This window comes from Camelus bactrianus, chromosome 27, assembly GCF_048773025.1.
Source record: "Camelus bactrianus isolate YW-2024 breed Bactrian camel chromosome 27, ASM4877302v1, whole genome shotgun sequence".
NCBI classification, from domain to species: domain Eukaryota; kingdom Metazoa; phylum Chordata; class Mammalia; order Artiodactyla; family Camelidae; genus Camelus; species Camelus bactrianus.
In genome coordinates, this window is record NC_133565.1 from 24,303,784 (window position 1) to 24,310,903 (window position 7,120).

Below are 7,120 nucleotides of genomic sequence, written 5' to 3' on the forward strand. Positions count from 1 at the left end.
GTCCCAGCCTCTGTGTCGCTCATGACATTGGCGTCTTGAAGCGCCTGGTGTGGCTGTTTTGCTGGACATCCCTCGGTGGGGACTTGTCTGACTGTTTCCTCAGGCTTACATTCAAGCTGTGTATAGTGGCCTGAACAAGACAGAAGGGATGGTGTGTCCTTCCCCGTGTACCACAGCCAAGAGTAACTCATTTTGATTCGTGACTCCACCATCTTCCTTACTGTGTGACTTCTGGCAGTTTACAATGCCTCTCTGAACCCTGATTTCCAAATTTACAGAAGGAGGATAATACTATCCCTCTTAGGAGGCACTGAAATAAAAGAACACCTCAAAAGCTTTTAGCACAGAGACTGATTCTAGCTCTGTCTTTTACCAGCTGTGTGACCTCAGACATGTTTCCTAACCTCCCTGCACCTCCTTCCCAGTAGAATGGAATCATAGTTGAACTAACTCTGAGGGATTTTCTTAAGACTAACCGTTTACACGTGCAAAATATAATAAGCATCCCATAAATGTTTTCAATTCTCGTTGTTATTAATAAGTGACATGTGAGGTCAGAGCATGATATCATGAAGCCTTTGAAATGCACAACTGCTTGTTTCTTCCCCACATCCCGGGAGAGCTTTGGAGGAACATGTGTCCTCCTTTCAAAGCTTTTGTCTCCATTCTCTGCCAGCTTAACTGCTTAGGCTTTTGCTCTGTTCGTAAGACAACCCATCCCTACTTTTTCAAATTTGTCGTTAATAACCAGCCCAGCCCTCAGCAGTGGAATCCAGATGACTGCATTTGCTAACACGGAGCGTGAGTAAGAAATTGGGTCCACATTAGCCCCTCCTGGCCTCCTCTTTTTTTGCTCACTTAGTTTAACATGAAGCGGCTGGGTAAACGCTCACCCGAAGTACAGCAAACCGAAGTACCTGTCATCTAGTTTAAATAGCGTAATGCCCTTCCGAGTGGGTCCGTAAGGCCAAGGTGATTTAATATCTTCATCAAGGGTCTGGCGAAGAATTAAGAGCATGCCCATTAATCTGCCCAGGCATCAACCAGCTTTTTTTTCAATTCAAAGCCTGACCTCACACCCCCAAGTCTGTGGTCATCAAGAGGTCATTGGGGACCCCAGGAGAAGCCCCAGTCCCTGTGTCTTATCACAACATGCTCCACATCCTTCACTGTTTCTAACCATGCCTTGAGTCTGTCTGCATTCCTCCGCGGGCATAATTCTGAATTCAGTCTCCAGTTTCATCTGCATCCAGTCGCCCTACATTACCAGCTTGCTCCTCCGTCTCCCACAGCAGTCCACGGAACCAGCCATCTCCCAGTCCTGCCCCGCCTCCCAGGAGGAAGACTTAACCAATCTCGGAGTCAAGCCAGGCCCCTACAGGTGAACGCCAGGCCCCTCCGGGTGAATGCCAGGCCCCTCCAGGTGAATGCCAGGTCAGATGACAGGCTCAACCCAATATCCAGCCCACCCGTTCCTTGGCACTGGATGGAGATGACAACCATTTGATTCAATTTATTTTGACCCAGTCTATGATGTCTTATTTGGACCTATGATGCCAACTATCATCTTAAAAAAAAGTTGATATAGATATGCCCTTGATTCAGCTAGACCTTTCAATCTCATTTTCCCCCAAATTCGCAGATACGATATTGTAGGATCTTAAGAATATATGTCATTATTAGCAGATTAGAAATTTCTCTCCTTAAAGAAATCCTCAATAAAATAACTTCCCCTCTTTATTTCATGAGTGGCCTTTAATTTGTTAACTTCAACAAAGCTGAACTCCTTGTGAAAAGCAAAAGTTGGAAAAAAAAAAAAGAGTCCTTTGTTTTTCCCAGTGCTCTGTAATGAGTTGCCCTCTGTGCTAGGGACAAAGATTTCATTAACTGTTCCTCTCTGGCTTTCCTAATACATGAGGCTTGTGTCTCTCATATTTAGAAAAAAAATAATATGAACTTTCTCTGGTTCCTTCTACCTTACAGGCTAATACCAACATTTCAGAAGCCAATGTCTGATAAATCATGGGGAATGGTATGACCAACATGAGTTTGATTAGAAGACTAGAGAAGAATAACAAAAGGTGATGTAAAATGTTAGGTTTCAATCAGGATAACTAAATCTAGGAAAGAAATACTATGAGCACAGAATAGGCAACTGGAAAAAATCTTTCCTGATTGTAATAAGCCCAAATTCTATTTAATTCTGCCTTGTATGTGCCAGGCATTTTCTAGACACTGGAAGATAGATAAGTAAGACTCAGTTTGTGCACAAGCAAGAGAGAAGGTAAAATGCATAAAAAGTATGTTACCATAGTACTAACCATTGCTTTATTTAGCACTAGGGACTCAGAAAACTATTTAGCAGGGCACTCAAGGTTGAGTAGGAGTTTGTAACATGAATGTGATCAGGAAAGACAATCCAAAGAGCAAGAAGCATGCTGTGGCCAACTTGATGGACTGTATGCTGAGAAGTGGTAGGAGATGGGATCAGAATGAAAAGGGCAAGTGAGGTCGGGAAGGAGAGATTGCACTCAGAATATGAATCTGATTCGTACACCCTATATCCAGCCATGCCACACTCCTGACAATCTCCTTAACGTTCCTGGCTTTTCCATGCATTTGGGTCTTTCTTCTGCTTGAAGTGGGCTCAGCTTGTTCATCTTGACAGCATTTTAAACTTCCCTCCAGACTGAGGTGGGAAGCCCCATGAGAAAGACCAGCAGGACCCCCAGGCAGGGCCACTACTTTCCTGCCAGCATCATCCAATTCCCTGGCCCGGCGGCATTATCTCGCTTTTTGCCTCTTAAACGGCTTGCTTCTAGGAAAGTAGAACTTATCCCTAAGATTCTATTGGTTCCCTAAGCTAACTCCTGATTGGTCCATTTGTAGTACCTTATTTGCATGGAGCTCACTCCTAGTTGGTCCATTTCTATCACTGCTGATTGTTCCATTTCTACAAAGCTCATTCCTAATTAGCCAACTTTGTCACACCTTATTTACATCTGATGTTGCAAAGTCTTTTCTAGCAGTCTGTAAAAGCCTGTGTAAACCTACAGACGGAGTCCAGAGCTTTGAATGTTAACTCCTCTGGGCCTGCTGGCGTAATACACCTGAGCTCCCCAACCCTCCAAGTGCTGCTTGGTCTCTCACCCAGATCCAGGTTGCTGTCACAACTGAGCTGTAACACTGAACTGTAACACACTTTGCTGCAACAAGACGTCACTGTAGCCTCTCCCTGATGAGGGTGCCATGGAAGACTATCCCTCCGCAACAGTCTGGCAGGAAAAAAGAGATTCAGATATGCAGTTCAGGAGCAACTGATAAAACTATTACAAGCTAAAACATAGCCAAATTTGAAATCTAATTATATTCCAGCAAACACTGAGGAATCAATTTAAAAGCTTTCAGAATTTATTAGAGTTTCATAAGTAGTAATAAGCAAAGTAAAAATGTGAAAAAAAATCAGAATTCCTATATGCCAGCAGTAATCATTTAAAAGATAGAATGGAATTAAAATTATATTTATGGAAGTAAGCAAAAAATATCAGCTACCTACAAAAATGACCTAAAAAGGTATGCAAGGGCTAAAAAGGAAACTATAAAATCAGAGACAGATAAAACATTTGAGTAAATAATGTTCCTGGATGGGAAGACAGAATTTTTCCAATATGTTAACATTTCATAAAAATAAGGAATAAGATGAACACAATCTAAGTCAAAGTTTCACATAGATATTTTGAATATTTGCCAAAATTATTTAAGATGTTCTAGAAACAAACAGAAAAGAAATAGTTACATTTGAAGGAAAAGTAATGAAGTATTCACTTGCCCTAACAAATACTAAAATGTCTTATAAACCTGTGGTCATTCAATAACCATGGCAGTGGCCAAACAACCAAGAAGCCAGGAAAACTAAACTGATAGCCTCAAAATAAGTAAACAGTTAATAACTGTTAAAAGGGGCACAACAGGGCAATGCAGAAGGGTTTTATTACTCAATACAAGATGCAGCAAAAATACTGCACTATTTGAAAAACAAATGAAATCTTAGCATATACATCAAAATGAATTTCATGTATATTAAAGAGTTACATGTAAAAACCATTAGAAGAGAACATAGATAAATACCTTAAAGCTCTCTGAATGGGAAAGATATCTTCTTAACAAAAAAGCAGTAAGAGAAAAGCCAGGGTGAGGGTACAGCTCAGCGGTAGAGCACATGCTTCACGTGCATGAGGTCCTGGGTTCAATCCCCAGTACCTCCACTCAAATAAATAAATAAGTAAATCTAACTACGTCTCCCCTCAAAAAAATTAAAAATTAGAAGAAAAGACAGAGGAAATACTAATGAATGTAACTATATAAAAAGGTAAGTTTGCATACACCAAAAATAAAATAAAAACACAAGTGAAAAACAGGAGAAATGTTTATAAAAAAATTGAATAAGGAGGCTAATGACACAAAAATATAAATAGTTCTTAAAAATCAATAAGAAAATATTAAAGATAAAAATGGTAAGTAAAAACAAAGATAAACAAGTGAGATAAAAATAAAATTCACAAAAGAAATATAAGATTAATAATGAGTTTTTAAATGTTTCAGTCTCACTAATAATAAAAAAAAATGTCATTTTAGCCTATGAAATTGATGAATTTTTTAAGGTAGTGTTTAATGTAGACAACATTAGTTAAGACAGACGTGTTAACTCACAACTGCTGGGAAATGTGAAAGGATATAACCTTTGTAGAAACCAATTTACAATACGCATAAGGACATTAAGGAAAATATACTAAAATTCTAGTTTTAATGTGGTGCAAAAAAGGCATTTTGGCTTTTAGCCTCTAAACAATAACCACAAAACTGCATGAAAAATATGTAACAGGACCACAACCTCCATTTTCCATGAAATTAGGGAACATACTTAAATGTGAGCATAACACATAAAATCAAAAAGCAGATGGAAAAATAATAAGTGATCAGCAGAGTTTAAGGAAGTAAAATCTAAGTGGATGGAGAATTTCTATGGAGAGCAAAGGCCCAGATTACTTGTGCTTTTTTGCTCTATTAGTTTCGGTGTGACAATTCAGTCTTCCAGTTTGTTTCATGGTCACAAGATAACTACTCAAGCACCAGCCATTACATCTGTGTTCCAAACAAAAAGGAAAGGAGAAAAGTAAAAATTCACCTATAGGTCAGTTCCCTTTAAGGAGCTTTTCCCTTTAAACAACTTCCACATTCAAATCAATCATCCAGCCTGCCTATAAGGGAGCAGAAAAGCATGTTTAGCTAGAAACGCCATTCCATTTTGCATAGGGGCCTGCTGCTAAGCAAGAAAAAAAGAATAAATTTAGGCTAGACAACTTGCCTCAGAAGTAAAAATGAGTAAACCATAAAAATGAAGAATCAAAAGACAGCAATGCACGCACATTATTTAGAAATATGGAAGCAAAGAGCAGCGGAAACAATCATAAAATTTGAAAGGTTTTGTCCTTGGAGGGAGAAACAACAGAAGAAAGGAGGGAACTAGAGCGCTGATATTTTCTTTTTATTACAACCCTTTTAGCACTATTTGCCTTTTTATAATGTGGACATGAACTTGTTTATTAAAATAAAATACAAGTTAAAAATTCAGCGTCAAAGAGATCATGGCAAATGCAAAGCTGCTCGGTCTCATTAGTAACCAAATTAAAAGGCAAGTTAAAAGAACAGTGAGCTATCACTTTCACACATCAGTTTATAAAATATTAAAATAGTAATAGTAGCAAGCATTGGCTCAGGTGCACAGAAACAGGTCCTCTAATACTGCTGATGGGAGTGTAAATTGGTACAATACTTTTAGAGATAAGTTTCACAGTTTCTATCAAAATTTAAAATATGCATATCCTTCAACCCAGCAATTTCACTTCTAGGTAACTACCTTAGAAAAATACTTGTTATAGGTTCAAAATGCTTCAGACAAGGAGGCTTAATCTAGCAACATAACTTTATTCTTAAAATATCTTATATTTATGAACATTTACAAACTTAATAACATCAGAGAAGCAGTCTCCTTTAAAAAAAAAAAAAAAAAAAAAGAGCCCCTAGTAGTGAAGAATTTGTAGACTCCAAAACCATGGCTGGATGCAGTTTTGTGTGCCTGTGATTCCTGTTTCTGGGGAATCTTTTTCCACCTGGAATGGTAAGTTTGTCTTAAGGAGGTCATGGGTGTTATTCACTGAAACAATCTAAGGTGGTAATGAAAACAACCTTTTTTTCACTTTACCTATTTTTGAAATGTTTGTTTTAGTTGGGTGATTAGCCAGTTTTGTTAAGGGTGCGATTACAGACATAAATTATCCTTTGATAGCACGACTTTAAAAAAAAAACACGAATGTAAACAAAATCAAGCATTAAAAAAATAATTCAACTCAACTATGCAGTTATTTTAAGAACAAGATGTATTCAGTCAAATGCAAGAGCAGCTAACCCTTTATTTAACTGAATTTCGCCTATTTTCCCAGCCCAGTTGGTGCTTGAGTCCAGAAACTGCAGTTGTTACATCTGGACAAGCTGTGGTGTGGACAAGTACATTCGGGTCCTGATTCGCAGCCTGCACTTCAGGAATGCCAGACTGCTCTTACATCACGGTGTTGTTGCTTTGCTCCATTACAATTTGCTAAATTCAGGTACATTCAACAGCAGACATAGAAGATGCCCTAAATTCTCTAAAGATAGAGAGGACTGCCATTGTTAGAGTGAAAACCAGCAACCTTGGCCAGTGGTAGGTGGTTAAAATGAGAAATCTTTTCTCGTCCATCCAGCACAAGGCTCCCCGTCAGGCGGGAAATAACTGCATTACCCACGCAAAGTGCAAGAACAGGGTAAATTTCAGGAGGTCAGAATATGATTGTATGGTCAGGAATTTCCCTCCCCCGAGCCCTGGGGGAATAAAACGCCCCACTCATATTATGTCACATCAAATATTTGAAATATCTTGGACAGAATCCAGGAGTCAGTGTGGGATCCTCTTTATTCTCGCCTTCAGAGCTGGTAAGGAAATTTCCTGAGATGAGTTTGATGTGTGTGGAATTCTAGAGCAAGGTTATCTGCAGCATTTGCACATCAGCCTGGAGTTAAAGTT

General features: G+C 38.8%; 1 non-coding gene across 1 annotated transcript; it reads left to right on the forward strand.

The window, feature by feature from the left end:
* The first annotated feature begins 4,193 nt into the window (after nt 1–4,193).
* On the forward strand, nt 4,194–4,265 carry TRNAV-CAC (transfer RNA valine (anticodon CAC)). Its single transcript has one exon. It is a non-coding gene; the product is annotated as a tRNA-Val (tRNA).
* Nucleotides 4,266–7,120: the final 2,855 nt, after the last annotated feature.